This window comes from Gasterosteus aculeatus, chromosome 13 (assembly GCF_964276395.1).
Source record: "Gasterosteus aculeatus chromosome 13, fGasAcu3.hap1.1, whole genome shotgun sequence".
Lineage (NCBI taxonomy): Eukaryota > Metazoa > Chordata > Actinopteri > Perciformes > Gasterosteidae > Gasterosteus > Gasterosteus aculeatus.
In genome coordinates, this window is record NC_135701.1 from 1,075,971 (window position 1) to 1,102,246 (window position 26,276).

A 26,276-nucleotide genomic window follows, 5' to 3' on the forward strand; every position below is an offset into this window, starting at 1 on the left:
CAACGTTTCATTGCAAAAGGACTTGTTGAATGGCATTAATGTAATTTTTCTTGATGATCTGAGCACAATGGATTAGCAGTCCATCATCTTAACCACTCGGCCACCTCGTCCTATTTCTTTTGTTTTCATAGGATGATTAGATAATTGTCAATATTGTAGCATGTTTTTCATGTTCCTGGGAAGTTTGTAAAGGCGTTAAATGCAGGGGGGCACTTAGGTCAAGTACACAAGTTTGCATTATGTGTTGGGGAATTAGCTCAAATGGTAGAGCGCTCGCTTAGCATGCGAGAAGTAGCGGGATCAACGCCCGCATTCTCCACTAAAACTTAATTAATTTTGTGCCTGCGAATAGTGGAAAATGACCAGATTGATAAACAACTGCTGCACAATCGAAATCAGCAGGATGCACCTGCGTGTCGTTGCAAAATGACTCGTTGAATGCATCAATGCGGTTTTCTTGACGACATTTCTGCAAACACTGACATGGTAAGAGAGCATCAGGTAAATTCGACGAGAATGGAATTCGAACCCATGCGTGCAGAGCACAATGGTTTAGCAGTCCATCATCTTAACCACTCGGCCACCTCGTCCTATTGCTTTTGTTTTCATGGGATGATTAAATGAATGTCAATATTGTAGGATGTTTTTCATATTCCTGGGAATTTTGTAAAGGCGTTACATGCAGGGGGGCACTTAGGTCAAGTACACAAGTTTGCATTATGTGTTGGGGAATTAGCTCAAATGGTAGAGCGCTCGCTTAGCATGGGAGAAGTAGCGGGATCAACGCCCGCATTCTCCACTAAAACTTAATTAATTTTGTGCCTGCGAATAGTGGAAAATGACCAGATTGATAAACAACTGCTGCACAATCGAAATCAGCAGGATGCACCTGCGTGTCGTTGCAAAATGACTCGTTGAATGCATCAATGAGGTTTTCTTGACGATCTGAGCCTTTCTCCAAACACTGACATGGTAAACCAGCATCAGGTAAATGCGACGAGAATGGGATTCGAACCCATGCGTGCAGAGCACAATGGATTAGCAGTCCATTGCCTTAACCACTCGGCCACCTCGTCCTACTGCCTTTATTTTCATAGGATGATTAGATAATTGTCAATATTGTAGCATGTTTTTCATGTTCCTGGGAAGTTTGTAAAGGCGTTAAATACAGGGGGGCACTTAGGCCAAGTGCACAAATTTTCATTTCGAGTTGGGGGATTCAGCAAGACAAAAGGCCTTGTTGAATGGCATTAATGTAATTGTTCTTGATGTTCTGAGCACAATGGATTAGCAGTCCATCATCTTAACCACTCGGCCACCTCGTCCTATTTCTTTTGTTTTCATAGGATGATTAGATAATTGTCAATATTGTAGCATGTTTTTCATGTTCCTGGGAAGTTTGTAAAGGCGTTAAATGCAAACGACCAGATTTGTAAACAAACATTGCTCACTTTGTATTTTTGGTGGTTTTTTCCAGCTCTTTCCAGGTTTTTTCCATTTTTCCAGCTCAAATGGTAGAGCTTAGCATGCGAGAAGTAGCGGGATCAATGCCCGCATTCTCCACCAAAGCTTAATTAATTATGTGCCTGTGATTAATGGGAAACGACCAGATTTGTAAACAAACATTGCTCACTTTGAATCAGCAGGATGCACCAACTTGTCATTGCAAAAGGACTTGTTGAATGGCATTAATGTGTTTTTTCTTGATGATCTGAGCACAATGGATTAGCAGTCCATCATCTTAACCACTCGGCCACCTCGTCCTATTTCTTTTGTTTTCATAGGATGATTAGATAATTGTCAATATTGTAGCATGTTTTTCATGTTCCTGGGAAGTTTGTAAAGGCGTTAAATGCAGGGGGGCACTTAGGTCAAGTACACAAGTTTGCATTATGTGTTGGGGAATTAGCTCAAATGGTAGAGCGCTCGCTTAGCATGCGAGAAGTAGCGGGATCAACGCCCGCATTCTCCACTAAAACTTAATTAATTTTGTGCCTGCGAATAGTGGAAAATGACCAGATTGATAAACAACTGCTGCACAATCGAAATCAGCAGGATGCACCTGCGTGTCGTTGCAAAATGACTCGTTGAATGCATCAATGAGGTTTTCTTGACGATCTGAGCCTTTCTCCAAACACTGACATGGTAAGCGAGCATCAGGTAAATGCGACGAGAATGGGATTCGAACCCATGCGTGCAGAGCACAATGGATTAGCAGTCCATCGCCTTAACCACTCGGCCACCTCGTCCTATTTCTTTTGTTTTCATGGGATGATTAAATGAATGTCAATATTGTAGCATCTTTTTCATATTCCTGGGAAGTTTGTAAAGGCGTTAAATGCAGGGGGGCACTTAGGCCAAGTACACAAATTTTCATTTCGAGTTGGGGGATTAGCTCAAATGGTAAGTAGCGGGATCAATGCCCGCATTCTCCACCAAAGCTTAATTAATTATGTGCCTGTGATTAATGGAAAACGACCAGATTTGTAAACAAACATTGCTCACTTTGAATCAGCAGGATGCACCAACTTGTCATTGCAAAAGGACTTGTTGAATGGCATTAATGTGTTTTTTCTTGATGATCTGAGCACAATGGATTAGCAGTCCATCGCCTTAACCACTCGGCCACCTCGTCCGACTGCCTTTCTTTTCATAGGATGATTAGATAATTGTCAATATTGTAGCATGTTTTTCATGTTCCTGGGAAGTTTGTAAAGGCGTTAAATACAGGGGGGCACTTAGGCCAAGTGCACAAATTTTCATTTCGAGTTGGGGGATTAGCTCAAATGGTAGAGCTTAGCATGCGACAAGTAGCGGGATCAATGCCCGCATTCTCCACTAAAGCTTAATTAATTATGTGCCTGTGATTAATGGAAAACGACCAGATTTCTAAACAAACATTGCTCACTTTGAATCAGCAGGATGCACCAACGTGTCATTGCAAAAGGACTTGTTGAATGGCATTAATGTGTTTTTTCTTGATGATCTGAGCACAATGGATTAGCAGTCCATCGCCTTAACCACTCGGCCACCTCGTCCTACTGCCTTTGTTTTCATAGGATGATTAGATAATTGTCAATATTGTAGCATGTTTTTCATGTTCCTGGGAAGTTTGTAAAGGCGTTAAATACAGGGGGCACTTAGGCCAATTGCACAAATTTTCATTTTGAGTTGGGGGATTAGCTCAAATGGTAGAGCTTAGCATGTGAGAAGTAGCGGGATCAATAATTGATTCTCCACTAAAGCTTAATTAATTATGTGCCTGTGATTAATGGAAAACGACCAGATTTGTAAATAAACATTGCTCACTTTGAATCAGCAGGATGCACCAACGTGTCATTGCAAAAGGACTTGTTGAATGGCATTAATGTAATTTTTCTTGATGATCTGAGCACAATGGATTAGCAGTCCATCATCTTAACCACTCGGCCACCTCGTCCTATTTCTTTTGTTTTCATAGGATGATTAGATAATTGTCAATATTGTAGCATGTTTTTCATGTTCCTGGGAAGTTTGTAAAGGCGTTAAATGCAGGGGGGCACTTAGGTCAAGTACACAAGTTTGCATTATGTGTTGGGGAATTAGCTCAAATGGTAGAGCGCTCGCTTAGCATGCGAGAAGTAGCGGGATCAACGCCCGCATTCTCCACTAAAACTTAATTAATTTTGTGCCTGCGAATAGTGGAAAATGACCAGATTGATAAACAACTGCTGCACAATCGAAATCAGCAGGATGCACCTGCGTGTCGTTGCAAAATGACTCGTTGAATGCATCAATGAGGTTTTCTTGACGATCTGAGCCTTTCTCCAAACACTGACATGGTAAGCGAGCATCAGGTAAATGCGACGAGAATGGGATTCGAACCCATGCGTGCAGAGCACAATGGATTAGCAGTCCATCGCCTTAACCATTCGGCCACCTCGTCCTATTTCTTTTGTTTTCATGGGATGATTAAATGAATGTCAATATTGTAGCATCTTTTTCATATTCCTGGGAAGTTTGTAAAGGCGTTAAATGCAGGGGGGCACTTAGGCCAAGTACACAAATTTTCATTTCGAGTTGGGGGATTAGCTCAAATGGTAGAGCTTAGCATGCGAGAAGTAGCGGGATCAATGCCCGCATTCTCCACCAAAGCTTAATTAATTATGTGCCTGTGATTAATGGAAAACGACCAGATTTGTAAACAAACATTGCTCACTTTGAATCAGCAGGATGCACCAACTTGTCATTGCAAAAGGACTTGTTGAATGGCATTAATGTGTTTTTTCTTGATGATCTGAGCACAATGGATTAGCAGTCCATCATCTTAACCACTCGGCCACCTCGTCCTATTTCTTTTGTTTTCATGGGATGATTAAATGAATGTCAATATTGTAGCATGTTTTTCATGTTCCTGGGAATTTTGTAAAGGCGTTACATGCAGGGGGGCACTTAGGTCAAGTACACAAGTTTGCATTATGTGTTGGGGAATTAGCTCAAATGGTAGAGCGCTCGCTTAGCATGGGAGAAGTAGCGGGATCAACGCCCGCATTCTCCACTAAAACTTAATTAATTTTGTGCCTGCGAATAGTGGAAAATGACCAGATTGATAAACAACTGCTGCACAATCGAAATCAGCAGGATGCACCTGCGTGTCGTTGCAAAATGACTCGTTGAATGCATCAATGAGGTTTTCTTGACGATCTGAGCCTTTCTCCAAACACTGACATGGTAAGCGAGCATCAGGTAAATGCGACGAGAATGGGATTCGAACCCATGCGTGCAGAGCACAATGGATTAGCAGTCCATCGCCTTAACCACTCGGCCACCTCGTCCTATTTCTTTTGTTTTCATGGGATGATTAAATGAATGTCAATATTGTAGCATCTTTTTCATATTCCTGGGAAGTTTGTAAAGGCGTTAAATGCAGGGGGGCACTTAGGCCAAGTACACAAATTTTCATTTCGAGTTGGGGGATTAGCTCAAATGGTAGAGCTTAGCATGCGAGAAGTAGCGGGATCAATGCCCGCATTCTCCACCAAAGCTTAATTAATTATGTGCCTGTGATTAATGGAAAACGACCAGATTTGTAAACAAACATTGCTCACTTTGAATCAGCAGGATGCACCAACTTGTCATTGCAAAAGGACTTGTTGAATGGCATTAATGTGTTTTTTCTTGATGATCTGAGCACAATGGATTAGCAGTCCATCATCTTAACCACTCGGCCACCTCGTCCTATTTCTTTTGTTTTCATGGGATGATTAAATGAATGTCAATATTGTAGCATGTTTTTCATGTTCCTGGGAATTTTGTAAAGGCGTTACATGCAGGGGGGCACTTAGGTCAAGTACACAAGTTTGCATTATGTGTTGGGGAATTAGCTCAAATGGTAGAGCGCTCGCTTAGCATGGGAGAAGTAGCGGGATCAACGCCCGCATTCTCCACTAAAACTTAATTAATTTTGTGCCTGCGAATAGTGGAAAATGACCAGATTGATAAACAACTGCTGCACAATCGAAATCAGCAGGATGCACCTGCGTGTCGTTGCAAAATGACTCGTTGAATGCATCAATGAGGTTTTCTTGACGATCTGAGCCTTTCTCCAAACACTGACATGGTAAACCAGCATCAGGTAAATGCGACGAGAATGGGATTCGAACCCATGCGTGCAGAGCACAATGGATTAGCAGTCCATCGCCTTAACCACTCGGCCACCTCGTCCGACTGCCTTTCTTTTCATAGGATGATTAGATAATTGTCAATATTGTAGCATGTTTTTCATGTTCCTGGGAAGTTTGTAAAGGCGTTAAATACAGGGGGGCACTTAGGCCAAGTGCACAAATTTTCATTTCGAGTTGGGGGATTAGCTCAAATGGTAGAGCTTAGCATGTGACAAGTAGCGGGATCAATAATTGATTCTCCACTAAAGCTTAATTAATTATGTGCCTGTGATTAATGGAAAACGACCAGATTTGTAAATAAACATTGCTCACTTTGAATCAGCAGGATGCACCAACGTGTCATTGCAAAAGGACTTGTTGAATGGCATTAGTGTGTTTTTTCTTGATGATCTGAGCACAATGGATTAGCAGTCCATCATCTTAACCACTCGGCCACCTCGTCCTATTCCTTTTGTTTTCATAGGATGATTAGATAATTGTCAATATTGTAGCATGTTTTTCATGTTCCTGGGAAGTTTGTAAAGGCGTTAAATGCAAACGACCAGATTTGTAAACAAACATTGCTCACTTTGTATTTTTGGTGGTTTTTTCCAGCTCTTTCCAGGTTTTTTCCATTTTTCCAGCTCAAATGGTAGAGCTTAGCATGCGAGAAGTAGCGGGATCAATGCCCGCATTCTCCACCAAAGCTTAATTAATTATGTGCCTGTGATTAATGGAAAACGACCAGATTTGTAAACAAACATTGCTCACTTTGAATCAGCAGGATGCACCAACTTGTCATTGCAAAAGGACTTGTTGAATGGCATTAATGTGTTTTTTCTTGATGATCTGAGCACAATGGATTAGCAGTCCATCATCTTAACCACTCGGCCACCTCGTCCTATTTCTTTTGTTTTCATAGGATGATTAGATAATTGTCAATATTGTAGCATGTTTTTCATGTTCCTGGGAAGTTTGTAAAGGCGTTAAATGCAGGGGGGCACTTAGGTCAAGTACACAAGTTTGCATTATGTGTTGGGGAATTAGCTCAAATGGTAGAGCGCTCGCTTAGCATGCGAGAAGTAGCGGGATCAACGCCCGCATTCTCCACTAAAACTTAATTAATTTTGTGCCTGCGAATAGTGGAAAATGACCAGATTGATAAACAACTGCTGCACAATCGAAATCAGCAGGATGCACCTGCGTGTCGTTGCAAAATGACTCGTTGAATGCATCAATGAGGTTTTCTTGACGATCTGAGCCTTTCTCCAAACACTGACATGGTAAGCGAGCATCAGGTAAATGCGACGAGAATGGGATTCGAACCCATGCGTGCAGAGCACAATGGATTAGCAGTCCATCGCCTTAACCACTCGGCCACCTCGTCCTATTTCTTTTGTTTTCATGGGATGATTAAATGAATGTCAATATTGTAGCATCTTTTTCATATTCCTGGGAAGTTTGTAAAGGCGTTAAATGCAGGGGGGCACTTAGGCCAAGTACACAAATTTTCATTTCGAGTTGGGGGATTAGCTCAAATGGTAAGTAGCGGGATCAATGCCCGCATTCTCCACCAAAGCTTAATTAATTATGTGCCTGTGATTAATGGAAAACGACCAGATTTGTAAACAAACATTGCTCACTTTGAATCAGCAGGATGCACCAACTTGTCATTGCAAAAGGACTTGTTGAATGGCATTAATGTGTTTTTTCTTGATGATCTGAGCACAATGGATTAGCAGTCCATCGCCTTAACCACTCGGCCACCTCGTCCTACTGCCTTTGTTTTCATAGGATGATTAGATAATTGTCAATATTGTAGCATGTTTTTCATGTTCCTGGGAAGTTTGTAAAGGCGTTAAATGCAGGGGGGCACTTAGGTCAAGTACACAAGTTTGCATTATGTGTGGGGGAATTAGCTCAAATGGTAGAGCGCTCGCTTAGCATGCGAGAAGTAGTGGGATCAACGCCCGCATTCTCCACTAAAACTTAATTAATTTTGTGCCTGCGAATAGTGGAAAATGACCAGATTGATAAACAACTGCTGCACAATCGAAATCAGCAGGATGCACCTGCGTGTGGTTGCAAAAGGACTCGTTGAATGCATCAATGATGTTTTCTTGACGATTTGAGCCTTTCTCCAAACACTGACATGGTAAACCAGCATTAGGTAAATGCGACGAGAATGGGATTCGAACCCATGCGTGCAGAGCACAATGGATTAGCAGTCCATCGCCTTAACCACTCGGCCACCAAATGGTAGAGTTTAGCATGCGAGAAGTAGCGCGATCAATGCCCGCATTCTCCACCAAAGCTTAATTAATTATGTGCCTGTAATTAATGGAAAACGACCAGATTTGTAAACAAACGTTGCTCACTTTGAATCAGCAGGATGCACCAACGTGTCATTGCAAAAGGACTTGTTGAATGGCATTAATGTGTTTTTTCTTGATGATCTGAGCACAATGGATTAGCAGTCCATCATCTTAACCACTCGGCCACCTCGTCCTATTTCTTTTGTTTTCATAGGATGATTAGATAATTGTCAATATTGTAGCATGTTTTTCATGTTCCTGGGAAGTTTGTAAAGGCGTTAAATGCAAACGACCAGATTTGTAAACAAACATTGCTCACTTTGAATCAGCAGGATGCACCAACGTGTCATTGCAAAAGGACTTGTTGAATGGCATTAATGTGTTTTTTCTTGATGATCTGAGCACAATGGATTAGCAGTCCATCATCTTAACCACTCGGCCACCTCGTCCTATTTCTTTTGTTTTCATAGGATGATTAGATAATTCTCAATATTGTAGCATGTTTTTCATGTTCCTGGGAAGTTTGTAAAGGCGTTAAATGCAGGGGGGCACTTAGGTCAAGTACACAAGTTTGCATTATGTGTTGGGGAATTAGCTCAAATGGTAGAGCGCTCGCTTAGCATGCGAGAAGTAGCGGGATCAACGCCCGCATTCTCCACTAAAACTTAATTAATTTTGTGCCTGCGAATAGTGGAAAATGACCAGATTGATAAACAACTGCTGCACAATCGAAATCAGCAGGATGCACCTGCGTGTCGTTGCAAAATGACTCGTTGAATGCATCAATGAGGTTTTCTTGACGATCTGAGCCTTTCTCCAAACACTGACATGGTAAACGAGCATCAGGTAAATGCGACGAGAATGGGATTCGAACCCATGCGTGCAGAGCACAAAGGATTAGCAGTCCATCGCCTTAACCACTCGGCCACCTCGTCCTACTGCCTTTGTTTTCTTAGGATGATTAGATAATTGTCAATATTGTAGAATGTTTTTCATGTTCCTGGGAAGTTTGTAAAGGCGTTAAATGCAGGGGGGCACTTAGGCCAAGTACACAAATTTTCATTTCGAGTTGGGGGAATAGCTCAAATGGTAGAGCTTAGCATGCGAGAAGTAGCGGGATCAATGCCCGCATTCTCCACCAAAGCTTAATTAATTATGTGCCTGAAATTAATGGAAAACGACCAGATTTGTAAACAAACATTGCTCACTTTGAATCAGCAGGATGCACCAACGTGTCATTGCAAAAGGACTTGTTGAATGGCATTAGTGTGTTTTTTCTTGATGATCTGAGCACAATGGATTAGCAGTCCATCATCTTAACCACTCGGCCACCTCGTCCTATTTCTTTTGTTTTCATAGGATGATTAGATAATTGTCAATATTGTAGCATGTTTTTCATGTTCCTGGGAAGTTTGTAAAGGCGTTAAATGCAGGGGGGCACTTAGGTCAAGTACACAAGTTTGCATTATGTGTTGGGGAATTAGCTCAAATGGTAGAGCGCTCGCTTAGCATGCGAGAAGTAGCGGGATCAACGCCCGCATTCTCCACTAAAACTTAATTAATTTTGTGCCTGCGAATAGTGCAAAATGACCAGATTGATAAACAACTGCTGCACAATCGAAATCAGCAGGATGCACCTGCATGTGGTTGCAAAATGACTCGTTGAATGCATCAATGAGGTTTTCTTGACGATCTGAGCCTTTCTCCAAACACTGACATGGTAAACCAGCATCAGGTAAATGCGACGAGAATGGGATTCGAACCCATGCGTGCAGAGCACAATGGATTAGCAGTCCATCGCCTTAACCACTCGGCCACCTCGTCCTACTGCCTTTGTTTTCTTAGGATGATTAGATAATTGTCAATATTGTAGCATGTTTTTCATGTTCCTGGGAAGTTTGTAAAGGCGTTAAATACAGGGGGGCACTTAGGCCAAGTGCACAAATTTTCATTTCGAGTTGGGGGATTAGCTCAAATGGTAGAGCTTAGCATGCGACAAGTAGCGGGATCAATGCCCGCATTCTCCACTAAAGCTTAATTAATTATGTGCCTGTGAGTAATGGAAAACGACCAGATTTCTAAACAAACATTGCTCACTTTGAATCAGCAGGATGCATCAACGTGTCATTGCAAAAGGACTTGTTGAATGGCATTAATGTGTTTTTTCTTGATGATCTGAGCACAATGGATTAGCAGTCCATCGCCTTAACCACTCGGCCACCTCGTCCTACTGCCTTTGTTTTCATAGGATGATTAGATAATTGTCAATATTGTAGCATGTTTTTCATGTTCCTGGGAAGTTTGTAAAGGCGTTAAATGCAGGGGGGCACTTAGGTCAAGTACACAAGTTTGCATTATGTGTTGGGGAATTAGCTCAAATGGTAGAGCGCTCGCTTAGCATGCGAGAAGTAGCGGGATCAACGCCCGCATTCTCCACTAAAACTTAATTAATTTTGTGCCTGCGAATAGTGCAAAATGACCAGATTGATAAACAACTGCTGCACAATCGAAATCAGCAGGATGCACCTGCGTGTCGTTGCAAAATGACTCGTTGAATGCATCAATGAGGTTTTCTTGACGATCTGAGCCTTTCTCCAAACACTGACATGGTAAACCAGCATCAGGTAAATGCGACGAGAATGGGATTCGAACCCATGCGTGCAGAGCACAATGGATTAGCAGTCCATCGCCTTAACCACTCGGCCACCTCGTCCTACTGCCTTTGTTTTCTTAGGATGATTAGATAATTGTCAATATTGTAGCATGTTTTTCATGTTCCTGGGAAGTTTGTAAAGGCGTTAAATGCAGGGGGGCACTTAGGTCAAGTACACAAGTTTGCATTATGTGTTGGGGAATTAGCTCAAATGGTAGAGCGCTCGCTTAGCATGCGAGAAGTAGCGGGATCAACGCCCGCATTCTCCACTAAAACTTAATTAATTTTGTGCCTGCGAATAGTGGAAAATGACCAGATTGATAAACAACTGCTGCACAATCGAAATCAGCAGGATGCACCTGCATGTGGTTGCAAAAGGACTCGTTGAATGCATCAATGATGTTTTCTTGACGATTTGAGCCTTTCTCCAAACACTGACATGGTAAACGAGCATCAGGTAAATGCGACGAGAATGGGATTCGAACCCATGCCTGCAGAGCACAATGGATTAGCAGTCCATCGCCTTAACCACTCGGCCACCTCGTCCTACTGCCTTTGTTTTCATAGGATGATTAGATAATTGTCAATATTGTAGCATGTTTTTCATGTTCCTGGGAAGTTAGGCGTTAAATACAGGGGGGCACTTAGGCCAAGTGCACAAATTTTCATTTCGAGTTGGGGGATTAGCTCAAATGGTAGAGCTTAGCATGCGACAAGTAGCGGGATCAATGCCCGCATTCTCCACTAAAGCTTAATTAATTATGTGCCTGTGATTAATGGAAAACGACCAGATTTCTAAACAAACATTGCTCACTTTGAATCAGCAGGATGCACCAACGTGTCATTGCAAAAGGACTTGTTGAATGGCATTAATGTGTTTTTTCTTGATGATCTGAGCACAATGGATTAGCAGTCCATCGCCTTAACCACTCGGCCACCTCGTCCTACTGCCTTTGTTTTCATAGGATGATTAGATAATTGTCAATATTGTAGCATGTTTTTCATGTTCCTGGGAAGTTTGTAAAGGCGTTAAATACAGGGGGCACTTAGGCCAATTGCACAAATTTTCATTTTGAGTTGGGGGATTAGCTCAAATGGTGGAGCTTAGCATGTGAGAAGTAGCGGGATCAATGCTTGATTCTCCACTAAAGCTTAATTAATTATGTGCCTGTGATTAATGGAAAACGACCAGATTTGTAAATAAACATTGCTCACTTTGAATCAGCAGGATGCACCAACGTGTCATTGCAAAAGGACTTGTTGAATGGCATTAATGTGTTTTTTCTTGATGATCTGAGCACAATGGATTAGCAGTCCATCATCCTAACCACTCGGCCACCTCGTCCTATTTCTTTTGTTTTCATAGGATGATTAGATAATTGTCAATATTGTAGCATGTTTTTCATGTTCCTGGGAAGTTTGTAAAGGCGTTAAATGCAGAGGGGCACTTAGGTCAAGTACACAAGTTTGCATTATGTGTTGGGGAATTAGCTCAAATGGTAGAGCGCTCGCTTAGCATGCGAGAAGTAGCGGGATCAACGCCCGCATTCTCCACTAAAACTTAATTAATTTTGTGCTTGCTAATAGTGGAAAATGACCAGATTGATAAACAACTGCTGCACAATCGAAATCAGCAGGATGCACCTGCGTGTGGTTGCAAAAGGACTCGTTGAATGCATCAATGATGTTTTCTTGACGATTTGAGCCTTTCTCCAAACACTGACATGGTAAACCAGCATTAGGTAAATGCGACGAGAATGGGATTCGAACCCATGCGTGCAGAGCACAATGGATTAGCAGTCCATCGCCTTAACCACTCGGCCACCTCGTCCTACTGCCTTCGTTTTCATAGGATGATTAGATAATTGTCAATATTGTAGCATGTTTTTCATGTTCCTGGGAAGTTTGTAAAGGCGTTAAATACAGGGGGGCACTTAGGCCAAGTGCACAAATTTTCATTTCGAGTTGGGGGATTAGCTCAAATGGTAGAGCTTAGCATGCGAGAAGTAGCGGGATCAATGCCCGCATTCTCCACTAAAGCTTAATTAATTATGTGCCTGTGATTAATGGAAAACGACCAGATTGATAAACAACTGCTGCACAATCGAAATCAGCAGGATGCACCTGCGTGTCCTTGCAAAATGACTCGTTGAATGCATCAATGAGGTTTTCTTGACGATCTGAGCCTTTCTCCAAACACTGACATGGTAAGCGAGCATCAGGTAAATGCGACGAGAATGGGATTCGAACCCATGCGTGCAGAGCACAATGGATTAGCAGTCCATCGCCTTAACCACTCGGCCACCTCGTCCTACTGCCTTCGTTTTCATAGGATGATTAGATAATTGTCAATATTGTAGCATGTTTTTCATGTTCCTGGGAAGTTTGTAAAGGCGTTAAATACAGGGGGGCACTTAGGCCAAGTGCACAAATTTTCATTTCGAGTTGGGGGATTAGCTCAAATGGTAGAGCTTAGCATGCGAGAAGTAGCGGGATCAATGCCCGCATTCTCCACTAAAGCTTAATTAATTATGTGCCTGTGAGTAATGGAAAACGACCAGATTTCTAAACAAACATTGCTCACTTTGAATCAGCAGGATGCATCAACGTGTCATTGCAAAAGGACTTGTTGAATGGCATTAATGTGTTTTTTCTTGATGATCTGAGCACAATGGATTAGCAGTCCATCGCCTTAACCACTCGGCCACCTCGTCCTACTGCCTTTGTTTTCATAGGATGATTAGATAATTGTCAATATTGTAGCATGTTTTTCATGTTCCTGGGAAGTTTGTAAAGGCGTTAAATGCAGGGGGGCACTTAGGTCAAGTACACAAGTTTGCATTATGTGTTGGGGAATTAGCTCAAATGGTAGAGCGCTCGCTTAGCATGCGAGAAGTAGCGGGATCAACGCCCGCATTCTCCACTAAAACTTAATTAATTTTGTGCCTGCGAATAGTGGAAAATGACCAGATTGATAAACAACTGCTGCACAATCGAAATCAGCAGGATGCATCTGCGTGTCGTTGCAAAATGACTCGTTGAATGCATCAATGAGGTTTTCTTGACGATCTGAGCCTTTCTCCAAACACTGACATGGTAAACCAGCATCAGGTAAATGCGACGAGAATGGGATTCGAACCCATGCGTGCAGAGCACAATGGATTAGCAGTCCATCGCCTTAACCACTCGGCCACCTCGTCCTACTGCCTTTGTTTTCATAGGATGATTAGATAATTGTCAATATTGTAGCATGTTTTTCATATTCCTGGGAAGTTTGTAAAGGCGTTAAATACAGGGGGGGACTTAGGCCAAGTGCACACATTTTCATTTCGAGTTGAGGGATTAGCTCAAATGGTAGAGCTTAGCATGCGAGAAGTAGCGGGATCAATGCCCGCATTCTCCACTAAAGCTTAATTAATTATGTGCCTGTGATTAATGGAAAACGATCAGATTTGTAAACAAACATTGCTCACTTTGAATCAGCAGGATGCACCAACGTGTCATTGCAAAAGGACTTGTTGAATGACCAGATTGATAAACAACTGCTGCACAATCGAAATCAGCAGGATGCATCTGCGTGTCGTTGCAAAATGACTCGTTGAATGCATCAATGAGGTTTTCTTGACGATCTGAGCCTTTCTCCAAACACTGACATGGTAAACCAGCATCAGGTAAATGCGACGAGAATGGGATTCGAACCCATGCGTGCAGAGCACAATGGATTAGCAGTCCATCGCCTTAACCACTCGGCCACCTCGTCCTACTGCCTTTGTTTTCATAGGATGATTAGATAATTGTCAATATTGTAGCATGTTTTTCATATTCCTGGGAAGTTTGTAAAGGCGTTAAATACAGGGGGGGACTTAGGCCAAGTGCACACATTTTCATTTCGAGTTGAGGGATTAGCTCAAATGGTAGAGCTTAGCATGCGAGAAGTAGCGGGATCAATGCCCGCATTCTCCACTAAAGCTTAATTAATTATGTGCCTGTGATTAATGGAAAACGATCAGATTTGTAAACAAACATTGCTCACTTTGAATCAGCAGGATGCACCAACGTGTCATTGCAAAAGGACTTGTTGAATGGCATTAATGTGTTTTTTCTTGATGATCTGAGCACAATGGATTAGCAGTCCATTATCTTAACCACTCGGCCACCTCGTCCTATTTCTTTTGTTTTCATAGGATGATTAGATAATTGTCAATATTGTAGCATGTTTTTCATGTTCCTGGGAAGTTTGTAAAGGCGTTAAATACAGGGGGCACTTAGGCCAAGTGCACAAATTTTCATTTTGAGTTGGGGGATTAGCTCAAATGGTAGAGCTTAGCATGTGAGAAGTAGCGGGATCAATGCTTGATTCTCCACTAAAGCTTAATTAATTATGTGCCTGTGATTAATGGAAAACGACCAGATTTGTAAATAAACATTGCTCACTTTGAATCAGCAGGATGCATCAACGTGTCATTGCAAAAGGACTTGTTGAATGGCATTAATGTGTTTTTTCTTGATGATCTGAGCTCAATGGATTAGCAGTCCATTATCTTAACCACTCGGCCACCTCGTCCTATTTCTTTTGTTTTCATAGGATGATTAGATAATTGTCAATATTGTAGCATGTTTTTCATGTTCCTGGGAAGTTTGTAAAGGCGTTAAATGCAGGGGGGCACTTAGGTCAAGTACACAAGTTTGCATTATGTGTTGGGGAATTAGCTCAAATGGTAGAGCGCTCGCTTAGCATGCGAGAAGTAGCGGGATCAACGCCCGCATTCTCCACTAAAACTTAATTAATTTTGTTTATGCGAATAGTCGAAAATGACCAGATTGATAAACAACTGCTGGACAATCGAAATCAGCACCTGTGTGTCGTTGCATGCATCAATGAGGTTTTCTTGACGATCTGAGCCTTTCTCCAAACACTTACATGGTAAGCGAGCATCAGGTAAATGCGACGAGAATGGGATTCGAACCCATGCGTGCAGAGCACAATGGATTAGCAGTCCATCGCCTTAACCACTCGGCCACCTCGTCCTACTGCCTTTGTTTTCATAGGATGATTAGATAATTGTCAATATTGTAGCATGTTTTTCATATTCCTGGGAAGTTTGTAAAGGCGTTAAATACAGGGGGGCACTTAGGCCAAGTGCACAAATTTTCATTTCGAGTTGAGGGATTAGCTCAAATGGTACAGTTTAATATGCGAGAAGTAGCGGGATCAATGCCCGCATTCTCCACTAAAGCTTAATTAATTATGTGCCTGTGATTAATGGAAAACGACCAGATTTGTAAACAAACATTGCTCACTTTGAATCAGCAGGATGCACCAACGTGTCATTGCAAAAGGACTTGTTGAATGGCATTAATGTGTTTTTTCTTGATGATCTGAGCACAATGGATTAGCAGTCCATTATCTTAACCACTCGGCCACCTCGTCCTATTTCTTTTGTTTTCATAGGATGATTAGATAATTGTCAATATTGTAGCATGTTTTTCATGTTTTTCATTTCGAGTTGAGGGATTAGCTCAAATATTAGAGCTTAGCATGCGAGAATTAGCGGGATCAATGCTTGATTCTCCACTAAAGCTTAATTAATTATGTGCCTGTGATGAATGGAAAACGACCAGATTTGTAAACAAACATTGCTCACTTTGAATCAGCAGGATGCATCAATGTGTCATTGCAAAAGGACTTGTTGAATGGCATTAATGTGTTTTTTCTTGATGATCTGAGCACAATGGATTAGCAGTCCATCATCTTAACCACTCGGCCACCTCGTCCTATTTCTTTTGTTTTCATAGGATGATTAGATAATTGTCAATATTGTAGCATGTTTTTCATGTTCCTGGGAAGTTTGTAAAGGCGTTAAATGCAGGGGGGCACTTAGGTCAAGTACACAAGTTTGCATTATGTGTTGGGGAATTAGCTCAAATGGTAGAGCGCTCGCTTAGCATGCGAGAAGTAGCGGGATCAACGCCCGCATTCTCCACTAAAACTTAATTAATTTTGTGCCTGCGAATAGTGGAAAATGACCAGATTGATAAACAACTGCTGCACAATCGAAATCAGCAGGATGCACCTGCGTGTCGTTGCAAAATGACTCGTTGGATGCATCAATGAGGTTTTCTTGACGATCTGAGCCTTTCTCCAAACACTGACATGGTAAGCGAGCATCAGGTAAATGCGACGAGAATGGGATTCGAACCCATGCGTGCAGAGCACAATGGATTAGCAGTCCATCGCCTTAACCACTCGGCCACCCCGTCCTACTGCCTTTGTTTTCTTAGGATGATTAGATAATTGTCAATATTGTAGAATGTTTTTCATGTTCCTGGGAAGTTTGTAAAGGCGTTAAATACAGGGGGGCACTTAGGCCAAGTGCACAAATTTTCATTTCGAGTTGGGGGATTAGCTCAAATGGTAGAGCTTAGCATGCGACAAGTAGCGGGATCAATGCCCGCATTCTCCACTAAAGCTTAATTAATTATGTGCCTGTGATTAATGGAAAACGACCAGATTTGTAAATAAACATTGCTCACTTTGAATCAGCAGGATGCATCAACGTGTCATTGCAAAAGGACTTGTTGAATGGCATTAATGTGTTTTTTCTTGATGATCTGAGCACAATGGATTAGCAGTCCATTATCTTAACCACTCGGCCACCTCGTCCTATTTCTTTTGTTTTCATAGGATGATTAGATAATTGTCAATATTGTAGCATGTTTTTCATGTTCCTGGGAAGTTTGTAAAGGCGTTAAATGCAGGGGGGCACTTAGGTCAAGTACACAAGTTTGCATTATGTGTTGGGGAATTAGCTCAAATGGTAGAGCGCTCGCTTAGCATGCGAGAAGTAGCGGGATCAACGCCCGCATTCTCCACTAAAACTTAATTAATTTTGTTTATGCGAATAGTCGAAAATGACCAGATTGATAAACAACTGCTGCACAATCGAAATCAGCAGGATGCACCTGTGTGTCGTTGCATGCATCAATGAGGTTTTCTTGACGATCTGAGCCTTTCTCCAAACACTTACATGGTAAGCGAGCATCAGGTAAATGCGACGAGAATGGGATTCGAACCCATGCGTGCAGAGCACAATGGATTAGCAGTCCATCGCCTTAACCACTCGGCCACCTCGTCCTACTGCCTTTGTTTTCATAGGATGATTAGATAATTGTCAATATTGTAGCATGTTTTTCATATTCCTGGGAAGTTTGTAAAGGCGTTAAATACAGGGGGGCACTTAGGCCAAGTGCACAAATTTTCATTTCGAGTTGGGGGATTAGCTCAAATGGTAGAGCTTAGCATGCGACAAGTAGCGGGATCAATGCCCGCATTCTCCACTAAAGCTTAATTAATTATGTGCCTGTGATTAATGGAAAACGACCAGATTTCTAAACAAACATTGCTCACTTTGAATCAGCAGGATGCACCAACGTGTCATTGCAAAAGGACTTGTTGAATGGCATTAATGTGTTTTTTCTTGATGATCTGAGCACAATGGATTAGCAGTCCATCATCTTAACCACTCGGCCACCTCGTCCTATTTCTTTTGTTTTCATAGGATGATTAGATAATTGTCAATATTGTAGCATGTTTTTCATGTTCCTGGGAAGTTTGTAAAGGCGTTAAATGCAGGGGGGCACTTAGGTCAAGTACACAAGTTTGCATTATGTGTTGGGGAATTAGCTCAAATGGTAGAGCGCTCGCTTAGCATGCGAGAAGTAGCGGGATCAACGCCCGCATTCTCCACTAAAACTTAATTAATTTTGTGCCTGCGAATAGTGGAAAATGACCAGATTGATAAACAACTGCTGCACAATCGAAATCAGCAGGATGCACCTGCGTGTCGTTGCAAAATGACTCGTTGAATGCATCAATGAGGTTTTCTTGACGATCTGAGCCTTTCTCCAAACACTGACATGGTAAGCGAGGATCAGGTAAATGCGACGAGAATGGGATTCGAACCCATGCGTGCAGAGCACAATGGATTAGCAGTCCATCGCCTTAACCACTCGGCCACCTCGTCCTATTTCTTTTGTTTTCATGGGATGATTAAATGAATGTCAATATTGTAGCATCTTTTTCATATTCCTGGGAAGTTTGTAAAGGCGTTAAATACAGGGGGCACTTAGGCCAAGTGCACAAATTTTCATTTCGAGTTGGGGGATTAGCTCAAATGGTAGAGCTTAGCATGCGACAAGTAGCGGGATCAATGCCCGCATTCTCCACTAAAGCTTAATTAATTATGTGCCTGTGATTAATGGAAAACGACCAGATTTCTAAACAAACATTGCTCACTTTGAATCAGCAGGATGCACCAACGTGTCATTGCAAAAGGACTTGTTGAATGGCATTAATGTGTTTTTTCTTGATGATCTGAGCACAATGGATTAGCAGTCCATCATCTTAACCACTCGGCCACCTCGTCCTATTTCTTTTGTTTTCATAGGATGATTAGATAATTGTCAATATTGTAGCATGTTTTTCATGTTCCTGGGAAGTTTGTAAAGGCGTTAAATGCAGGGGGGCACTTAGGTCAAGTACACAAGTTTGCATTATGTGTTGGGGAATTAGCTCAAATGGTAGAGCGCTCGCTTAGCATGCGAGAAGTAGCGGGATCAACGCCCGCATTCTCCACTAAAACTTAATTAATTTTGTGCCTGCGAATAGTGGAAAATGACCAGATTGATAAACAACTGCTGCACAATCGAAATCAGCAGGATGCACCTGCGTGTCGTTGCAAAATGACTCGTTGAATGCATCAATGAGGTTTTCTTGACGATCTGAGCCTTTCTCCAAACACTGACATGGTAAGCGAGGATCAGGTAAATGCGACGAGAATGGGATTCGAACCCATGCGTGCAGAGCACAATGGATTAGCAGTCCATCGCCTTAACCACTCGGCCACCTCGTCCTATTTCTTTTGTTTTCATGGGATGATTAAATGAATGTCAATATTGTAGCATCTTTTTCATATTCCTGGGAAGTTTGTAAAGGCGTTAAATGCAGGGGGGCACTTAGGCCAAGTACACAAATTTTCATTTCGAGTTGGGGGATTAGCTCAAATGGTAGAGCTTAGCATGCGAGAAGTAGCGGGATCAATGCCCGCATTCTCCACCAAAGCTTAATTAATTATGTGCCTGTGATTAATGGAAAACGACCAGATTTGTAAACAAACATTGCTCACTTTGAATCAGCAGGATGCACCAACTTGTCATTGCAAAAGGACTTGTTGAATGGCATTAATGTGTTTTTTCTTGATGATCTGAGCACAATGGATTAGCAGTCCATCATCTTAACCACTCGGCCACCTCGTCCTATTTCTTTTGTTTTCATGGGATGATTAAATGAATGTCAATATTGTAGCATGTTTTTCATGTTCCTGGGAATTTTGTAAAGGCGTTAAATGCAGGGGGGCACTTAGGTCAAGTACACAAGTCTGCATTATGTGTTGGGGAATTAGCTCAAATGGTAGAGCGCTCGCTTAGCATGCGAGAAGTAGCGGGATCAATGCCCGCATATCCACTAAAACTTAATTAATTTTGTGCCTGCGAATAGTGGAAAATGACCAGATTCATAAACAACTGCTGCACAATCGAAATCAGCAGGATGCACCTGCGTGTCGTTGCAAAATGACTCGTTGAATGCATCAATGAGGTTTTCTTGACGATCTGAGCCTTTCTCCAAACACTGACATGGTAAACCAGCATCAGGTAAATGCGACGAGAATGGGATTCGAACCCATGCGTGCAGAGCACAATGGATTAGCAGTCCATCGCCTTAACCACTCGGCCACCTCGTCCTATTTCTTTTGTTTTCATGGGATGATTAAATGAATGTCAATATTGTAGCATGTTTTTCATGTTCCTGGGAATTTTGTAAAGGCGTTAAATGCAGGGGGGCACTTAGGTCAAGTACACAAGTCTGCATTATGTGTTGGGGAATTAGCTCAAATGGTAGAGCGCTCGCTTAGCATGCGAGAAGTAGCGGGATCAATGCCCGCATATCCACTAAAACTTAATTAATTTTGTGCCTGCGAATAGTGGAAAATGACCAGATTCATAAACAACTGCTGCACAATCGAAATCAGCAGGATGCACCTGCGTGTCGTTGCAAAATGACTCGTTGAATGCATCAATGAGGTTTTCTTGACGATCTGAGCCTTTCTCCAAACACTGACATGGTAAACCAGCATCAGGTAAATGCGACGAGAATGGGATTCGAACCCATGCGTGCAGAGCACAATGGATTAGCAGTCCATCGCCTTAACCACTCGGCCACCTCGTCCGACTGCCTTTCTTTTCATAGGATGATTAGATAATTGTCAATATTGTAGCATGTTTTTCATGTTCCTGGGAAGTTTGTAAAGGCGTTAAATACAGGGGGGCACTTAGGCCAAGTGCACAAATTTTCATTTCGAGTTGGGGCATTAGCTCAAATGGTAGAGCTTAGCATGCGAGAAGTAGCGGGATCAATGCCCGCATTCTCCACTAAAGCTTAATTAATTATGTGCCTGTGATTAATGGAAAACGATCAGATTTGTAAACAAACATTGCTCACTTTGAATCAGCAGGATGCACCAACGTGTCATTGCAAAAGGACTTGTTGAATGGCATTAATGTGTTTTTTCTTGATGATCTGAGCACAATGGATTAGCAGTCCATTATCTTAACCACTCGGCCACCTCGTCCTATTTCTTTTGTTTTCATAGGATGATTAGATAATTGTCAATATTGTAGCATGTTTTTCATGTTCCTGGGAAGTTTGTAAAGGCGTTAAATACAGGGGCGCACTTAGGTCAAGTACACAAGTTTGCATTATGTGTTGGGGAATTAGCTCAAATGGTAGAGCGCTCGCTTAGCATGCGAGAAGTAGCGGGATCAACGCCCGCATTCTCCACTATAACTTAATTAATTTTGTGCCTGCGAATAGTGGAAAATAACCAGATTGATAAACAACTGCTGCACAATCGAAATCAGCAGGATGCACCTGCGTGTCGTTGCAAAATGACTCGTTGAATGCATCAATGAGGTTTTCTTGACGATCTGAGCCTTTCTCCAAACACTGACATGGTAAGGGAGCATCAGGTAAATTCGACGAGAATGGAATTCGAACCCATGCATGCAGAGCACAACGGTTTAGCAGTCCATCATCTTAACCACTCGGCCACCTCGTCCTATTTCTTTTGTTTTCATAGGATGATTAGATAATTGTCAATATTGTAGCATGTTTTTCATGTTCCTGGGAAGTTTGTAAAGGCGTTAAATGCAGGGGGGCACTTAGGTCAAGTACACAAGTTTGCATTATGTGTTGGGGAATTAGCTCAAATGGTAGAGCGCTCGCTTAGCATGCGAGAAGTAGCGGGATCAACGCCCGCATTCTCCACTAAAACTTAATTAATTTTGTGCCTGCGAATAGTGGAAAATGACCAGATTGATAAACAACTGCTGCACAATCGAAATCAGCAGGATGCACCTGCGTGTCGTTGCATGCATCAATGAGGTTTTCTTGACGATCTGAGCCTTTCTCCAAACACTGACATGGTAAACCAGCATCAGGTAAATGCCACGAGAATGGGATTCGAACCCATGCGTGCAGAGCACAATGGATTAGCAGTCCATCGCCTTAACCACTCGGCCACCTCGTCCTACTGCCTTTGTTTTCATAGGATGATTAGATAATTGTCAATATTGTAGCATGTTTTTCATGTTCCTGGGAAGTTTGTAAAGGCGTTAAATACAGGGGGCACTTAGGCCAAGTGCACAAATTTTCATTTTGAGTTGGGGGATTAGCTCAAATGGTAGAGCTTAGCATGCGAGAAGTAGCGGGATCAATGCCCGCATTCTCCACTAAAGCTTAATTAATTATGTGCCTGTGATTAATGGAAAACGACCAGATTTGTAAATAAACATTGCTCACTTTGAATCAGCAGGATGCATCAACGTGTCATTGCAAAAGGACTTGTTGAATGGCATTAATGTGTTTTTTCTTGATGATCTGAGCACAATGGATTAGCAGTCCATTATCTTAACCACTCGGCCACCTCGTCCTATTTCTTTTGTTTTCATAGGATGATTAGATAATTGTCAATATTGTAGCATGTTTTTCATGTTCCTGGGAAGTTTGTAAAGGCGTTAAATGCAGGGGGGCACTTAGGTCAAGTACACAAGTTTGCATTATGTGTTGGGGAATTAGCTCAAATGGTAGAGCGCTCGCTTAGCATGCGAGAAGTAGCGGGATCAACGCCCGCATTCTCCACTAAAACTTAATTAATTTTGTTTATGCGAATAGTCGAAAATGACCAGATTGATAAACAACTGCTGGACAATCGAAATCAGCACCTGTGTGTCGTTGCATGCATCAATGAGGTTTTCTTGACGATCTGAGCCTTTCTCCAAACACTTACATGGTAAGCGAGCATCAGGTAAATGCGACGAGAATGGGATTCGAACCCATGCGTGCAGAGCACAATGGATTAGCAGTCCATCGCCTTAACCACTCGGCCACCTCGTCCTACTGCCTTTGTTTTCATAGGATGATTAGATAATTGTCAATATTGTAGCATGTTTTTCATATTCCTGGGAAGTTTGTAAAGGCGTTAAATACAGGGGGGCACTTAGGCCAAGTGCACAAATTTTCATTTCGAGTTGAGGGATTAGCTCAAATGGTACAGTTTAGCATGCGAGAAGTAGCGGGATCAATGCCCGCATTCTCCACTAAAGCTTAATTAATTATGTGCCTGTGATTAATGGAAAACGACCAGATTTGTAAACAAACATTGCTCACTTTGAATCAGCAGGATGCACCAACTTGTCATTGCAAAAGGACTTGTTGAATGGCATTAATGTGTTTTTTCTTGATGATCTGAGCACAATGGATTAGCAGTCCATTATCTTAACCACTCGGCCACCTCGTCCTATTTCTTTTGTTTTCATAGGATGATTAGATAATTGTCAATATTGTAGCATGTTTTTCATGTTCCTGGGAAGTTTGTAAAGGCGTTAAATACAGGGGGCACTTAGGCCAAGTGCACAAATTTTCATTTTGAGTTGGGGGATTAGCTCAAATTGTAGAGCTTAGCATGTGAGAATTAGCGGGATCAATGCTTGATTCTCCACTAAAGCTTAATTAATTATGTGCCTGTGATGAATGGAAAACGACCAGATTTGTAAACAAACATTGCTCACTTTGAATCAGCAGGATGCATCAATGTGTCATTGCAAAAGGACTTGTTGAATGGCATTAATGTGTTTTTTCTTGATGATCTGAGCACAATGGATTAGCAGTCCATCGCCTTAACCACTCGGCCACCTCGTCCTACTGCCTTCGTTTTCATAGGATGATTAGATAATTGTCAATATTGTAGCATGTTTTTCATGTTCCTGGGAAGTTTGTAAAGGCGTTAAATGCAGGGGGGCACTTAGGTCAAGTACACAAGTTTGCATTATGTGTTGGGGAATTAGCTCAAATGGTAGAGCGCTCGCTTAGCATGCGAGAAGTAGCGGGATCAACGCCCGCATTCTCCACTAAAACTTAATTAATTTTGTTTATGCGAATAGTCGAAAATGACCAGATTGATAAACAACTGCTGCACAATCGAAATCAGCAGGATGCAAATGTGTGTCGTTGCATGCATCAATGAGGTTTTCTTGACGATCTGAGCCTTTCTCCAAACACTTACATGGTAAGCGAGCATCAAGTAAATGCGACGAGAATGGGATTTGAACCCATGCGTGCAGAGCACAATGGATTAGCAGTCCATCGCCTTAACCACTCGGCCACCTCGTCCTACTGCCTTTGTTTTCATAGGATGATTAGATAATTGTCAATATTGTAGCATGTTTTTCATGTTCCTGGGAAGTTTGTAAAGGCGTTAAATACAGGGGGCACTTAGGCCAAGTGCACAAATTTTCATTTTGAGTTGGGGGATTAGCTCAAATGGTAGAGATTAGCATGTGAGAAGTAGCGGGATCAATGCTTGATTCTCCACTAAAGCTTAATTAATTATGTGCCTGTGATTAATGGAAAACGACCAGATTTCTAAACAAACATTGCTCACTTTGAATCAGCAGGATGCACCAACGTGTCATTGCAAAAGGACTTGTTGAATGGCATTAATGTGTTTTTTCTTGATGATCTGAGCACAATGGATTAGCAGTCCATCGCCTTAACCACTCGGCCACCTCGTCCTACTGCCTTTGTTTTCATAGGATGATTAGATAATTGTCAATATTGTAGCATGTTTTTCATGTTCATGGGAAGTTTGTAAAGGCGTTAAATACAGGGGGGCACTTAGGCCAAGTGCACAAATTTTCATTTCGAGTTGGGGGATTAGCTCAAATGGTAGAGCTTAGCATGCGAGAAGTAGCGGGATCAATGGCCGCATTCTCCACTAAAGCTTAATTAATTATGTGCCTGTGATTAATGGAAAACGACCAGATTTGTAAACAAACATTGCTCACTTTGAATCAGCAGGATGCACCAACGTGTCATTGCAAAAGGACTTGTTGAATGGCATTAATGTGTTTTTTCTTGATGATCTGAGCACAATGGATTAGCAGTCCATCATCTTAACCACTCGGCCACCTCGTCCTATTTCTTTTGTTTTCATAGGATGATTAGATAATTGTCAATATTGCAGCATGTTTTTCATGTTCCTGGGAAGTTTGTAAAGGCGTTAAATGCAGGGGGGCACTTAGGTCAAGTACACAAGTTTGCATTATGTGTTGGGGAATTAGCTCAAATGGTAGAGCGCTCGCTTAGCATGCGAGAAGTAGCGGGATCAACGCCCGCATTCTCCACTAAAACTTAATTAATTTTGTTTATGCGAATAGTCGAAAATGACCAGATTGATAAACAACTGCTGCACAATCGAAATCAGCAGGATGCACCTGTGTGTCGTTGCATGCATCAATGAGGTTTTCTTGACGATCTGAGCCTTTCTCCAAACACTTACATGGTAAGCGAGCATCAGGTAAATGCGACGAGAATGGGATTCGAACCCATGCGTGCAGAGCACAATGGATTAGCAGTCCATCGCCTTAACCACTCGGCCACCTCGTCCTACTGCCTTTGTTTTCATAGGATGATTAGATAATTGTCAATATTGTAGCATGTTTTTCATGTTCCTGGGAAGTTTGTAAAGGCGTTAAATACAGGGGGCACTTAGGCCAAGTGCACAAATTTTCATTTTGAGTTGGGGGATTAGCTCAAATGGTAGAGCTTAGCATGTGAGAAGTAGCGGGATCAATGCCCGCATTCTCCACTAAAGCTTAATTAATTATGTGCCTGTGATTAATGGAAAACGACCAGATTTGTAAACAAACATTGCTCACTTTGAATCAGCAGGATGCACCAACGTGTCATTGCAAAAGGACTTGTTGAATGGCATTAATGTGTTTTTTCTTGATGATCTGAGCACAATGGATTAGCAGTCCATCATCTTAACCACTCGGCCACCTCGTCCTATTTCTTTTGTTTTCATAGGATGATTAGATAATTGTCAATATTGTAGCATGTTTTTCATGTTCCTGGGAAGTTTGTAAAGGCGTTAAATGAAGGGGGGCACTTAGGTCAAGTACACAAGTTTGCATTATGTGTTGGGGAATTAGCTCAAATGGTAGAGCGCTCGCTTAGCATGCGAGAAGTAGCGGGATCAACGCCCGCAT

General features: G+C 42.0%; 26 non-coding genes across 26 annotated transcripts; all 26 read right to left on the minus strand.

Annotated features, from left to right (window-relative positions):
- Positions 1-508: 508 nt before the first annotated feature.
- On the minus strand, positions 509-590 carry trnas-gcu (transfer RNA serine (anticodon GCU)). Its single transcript has one exon. It is a non-coding gene; the product is annotated as a tRNA-Ser (tRNA).
- A 404-nt stretch (positions 591-994) lies between these two features.
- trnas-gcu (transfer RNA serine (anticodon GCU)) lies at positions 995-1,076 on the minus strand. The gene has a single exon. It is a non-coding gene; the product is annotated as a tRNA-Ser (tRNA).
- A 1,091-nt stretch (positions 1,077-2,167) lies between these two features.
- On the minus strand, positions 2,168-2,249 carry trnas-gcu (transfer RNA serine (anticodon GCU)). Its single transcript has one exon. It is a non-coding gene; the product is annotated as a tRNA-Ser (tRNA).
- Positions 2,250-3,843: 1,594 nt separating this feature from the next.
- On the minus strand, positions 3,844-3,925 carry trnas-gcu (transfer RNA serine (anticodon GCU)). The gene has a single exon. It is a non-coding gene; the product is annotated as a tRNA-Ser (tRNA).
- An 807-nt stretch (positions 3,926-4,732) lies between these two features.
- On the minus strand, positions 4,733-4,814 carry trnas-gcu (transfer RNA serine (anticodon GCU)). The gene has a single exon. It is a non-coding gene; the product is annotated as a tRNA-Ser (tRNA).
- Positions 4,815-5,621: 807 nt separating this feature from the next.
- On the minus strand, positions 5,622-5,703 carry trnas-gcu (transfer RNA serine (anticodon GCU)). Its single transcript has one exon. It is a non-coding gene; the product is annotated as a tRNA-Ser (tRNA).
- A 1,244-nt stretch (positions 5,704-6,947) lies between these two features.
- On the minus strand, positions 6,948-7,029 carry trnas-gcu (transfer RNA serine (anticodon GCU)). The gene has a single exon. It is a non-coding gene; the product is annotated as a tRNA-Ser (tRNA).
- A 1,781-nt stretch (positions 7,030-8,810) lies between these two features.
- Positions 8,811-8,892, minus strand: trnas-gcu (transfer RNA serine (anticodon GCU)). The gene has a single exon. It is a non-coding gene; the product is annotated as a tRNA-Ser (tRNA).
- Positions 8,893-9,699: 807 nt separating this feature from the next.
- Positions 9,700-9,781, minus strand: trnas-gcu (transfer RNA serine (anticodon GCU)). Its single transcript has one exon. It is a non-coding gene; the product is annotated as a tRNA-Ser (tRNA).
- Positions 9,782-10,588: 807 nt separating this feature from the next.
- On the minus strand, positions 10,589-10,670 carry trnas-gcu (transfer RNA serine (anticodon GCU)). Its single transcript has one exon. It is a non-coding gene; the product is annotated as a tRNA-Ser (tRNA).
- A 404-nt stretch (positions 10,671-11,074) lies between these two features.
- Positions 11,075-11,156, minus strand: trnas-gcu (transfer RNA serine (anticodon GCU)). Its single transcript has one exon. It is a non-coding gene; the product is annotated as a tRNA-Ser (tRNA).
- Positions 11,157-12,359: 1,203 nt separating this feature from the next.
- trnas-gcu (transfer RNA serine (anticodon GCU)) lies at positions 12,360-12,441 on the minus strand. Its single transcript has one exon. It is a non-coding gene; the product is annotated as a tRNA-Ser (tRNA).
- A 398-nt stretch (positions 12,442-12,839) lies between these two features.
- trnas-gcu (transfer RNA serine (anticodon GCU)) lies at positions 12,840-12,921 on the minus strand. Its single transcript has one exon. It is a non-coding gene; the product is annotated as a tRNA-Ser (tRNA).
- An 807-nt stretch (positions 12,922-13,728) lies between these two features.
- trnas-gcu (transfer RNA serine (anticodon GCU)) lies at positions 13,729-13,810 on the minus strand. Its single transcript has one exon. It is a non-coding gene; the product is annotated as a tRNA-Ser (tRNA).
- Positions 13,811-14,288: 478 nt separating this feature from the next.
- trnas-gcu (transfer RNA serine (anticodon GCU)) lies at positions 14,289-14,370 on the minus strand. The gene has a single exon. It is a non-coding gene; the product is annotated as a tRNA-Ser (tRNA).
- A 1,186-nt stretch (positions 14,371-15,556) lies between these two features.
- trnas-gcu (transfer RNA serine (anticodon GCU)) lies at positions 15,557-15,638 on the minus strand. The gene has a single exon. It is a non-coding gene; the product is annotated as a tRNA-Ser (tRNA).
- Positions 15,639-16,789: 1,151 nt separating this feature from the next.
- Positions 16,790-16,871, minus strand: trnas-gcu (transfer RNA serine (anticodon GCU)). Its single transcript has one exon. It is a non-coding gene; the product is annotated as a tRNA-Ser (tRNA).
- A 792-nt stretch (positions 16,872-17,663) lies between these two features.
- Positions 17,664-17,745, minus strand: trnas-gcu (transfer RNA serine (anticodon GCU)). Its single transcript has one exon. It is a non-coding gene; the product is annotated as a tRNA-Ser (tRNA).
- Positions 17,746-18,552: 807 nt separating this feature from the next.
- Positions 18,553-18,634, minus strand: trnas-gcu (transfer RNA serine (anticodon GCU)). Its single transcript has one exon. It is a non-coding gene; the product is annotated as a tRNA-Ser (tRNA).
- An 806-nt stretch (positions 18,635-19,440) lies between these two features.
- Positions 19,441-19,522, minus strand: trnas-gcu (transfer RNA serine (anticodon GCU)). Its single transcript has one exon. It is a non-coding gene; the product is annotated as a tRNA-Ser (tRNA).
- Positions 19,523-20,328: 806 nt separating this feature from the next.
- trnas-gcu (transfer RNA serine (anticodon GCU)) lies at positions 20,329-20,410 on the minus strand. The gene has a single exon. It is a non-coding gene; the product is annotated as a tRNA-Ser (tRNA).
- Positions 20,411-20,813: 403 nt separating this feature from the next.
- trnas-gcu (transfer RNA serine (anticodon GCU)) lies at positions 20,814-20,895 on the minus strand. Its single transcript has one exon. It is a non-coding gene; the product is annotated as a tRNA-Ser (tRNA).
- A 1,276-nt stretch (positions 20,896-22,171) lies between these two features.
- trnas-gcu (transfer RNA serine (anticodon GCU)) lies at positions 22,172-22,255 on the minus strand. The gene has a single exon. It is a non-coding gene; the product is annotated as a tRNA-Ser (tRNA).
- Positions 22,256-23,039: 784 nt separating this feature from the next.
- On the minus strand, positions 23,040-23,121 carry trnas-gcu (transfer RNA serine (anticodon GCU)). Its single transcript has one exon. It is a non-coding gene; the product is annotated as a tRNA-Ser (tRNA).
- A 1,193-nt stretch (positions 23,122-24,314) lies between these two features.
- On the minus strand, positions 24,315-24,396 carry trnas-gcu (transfer RNA serine (anticodon GCU)). The gene has a single exon. It is a non-coding gene; the product is annotated as a tRNA-Ser (tRNA).
- A 1,193-nt stretch (positions 24,397-25,589) lies between these two features.
- Positions 25,590-25,671, minus strand: trnas-gcu (transfer RNA serine (anticodon GCU)). Its single transcript has one exon. It is a non-coding gene; the product is annotated as a tRNA-Ser (tRNA).
- Positions 25,672-26,276: the final 605 nt, after the last annotated feature.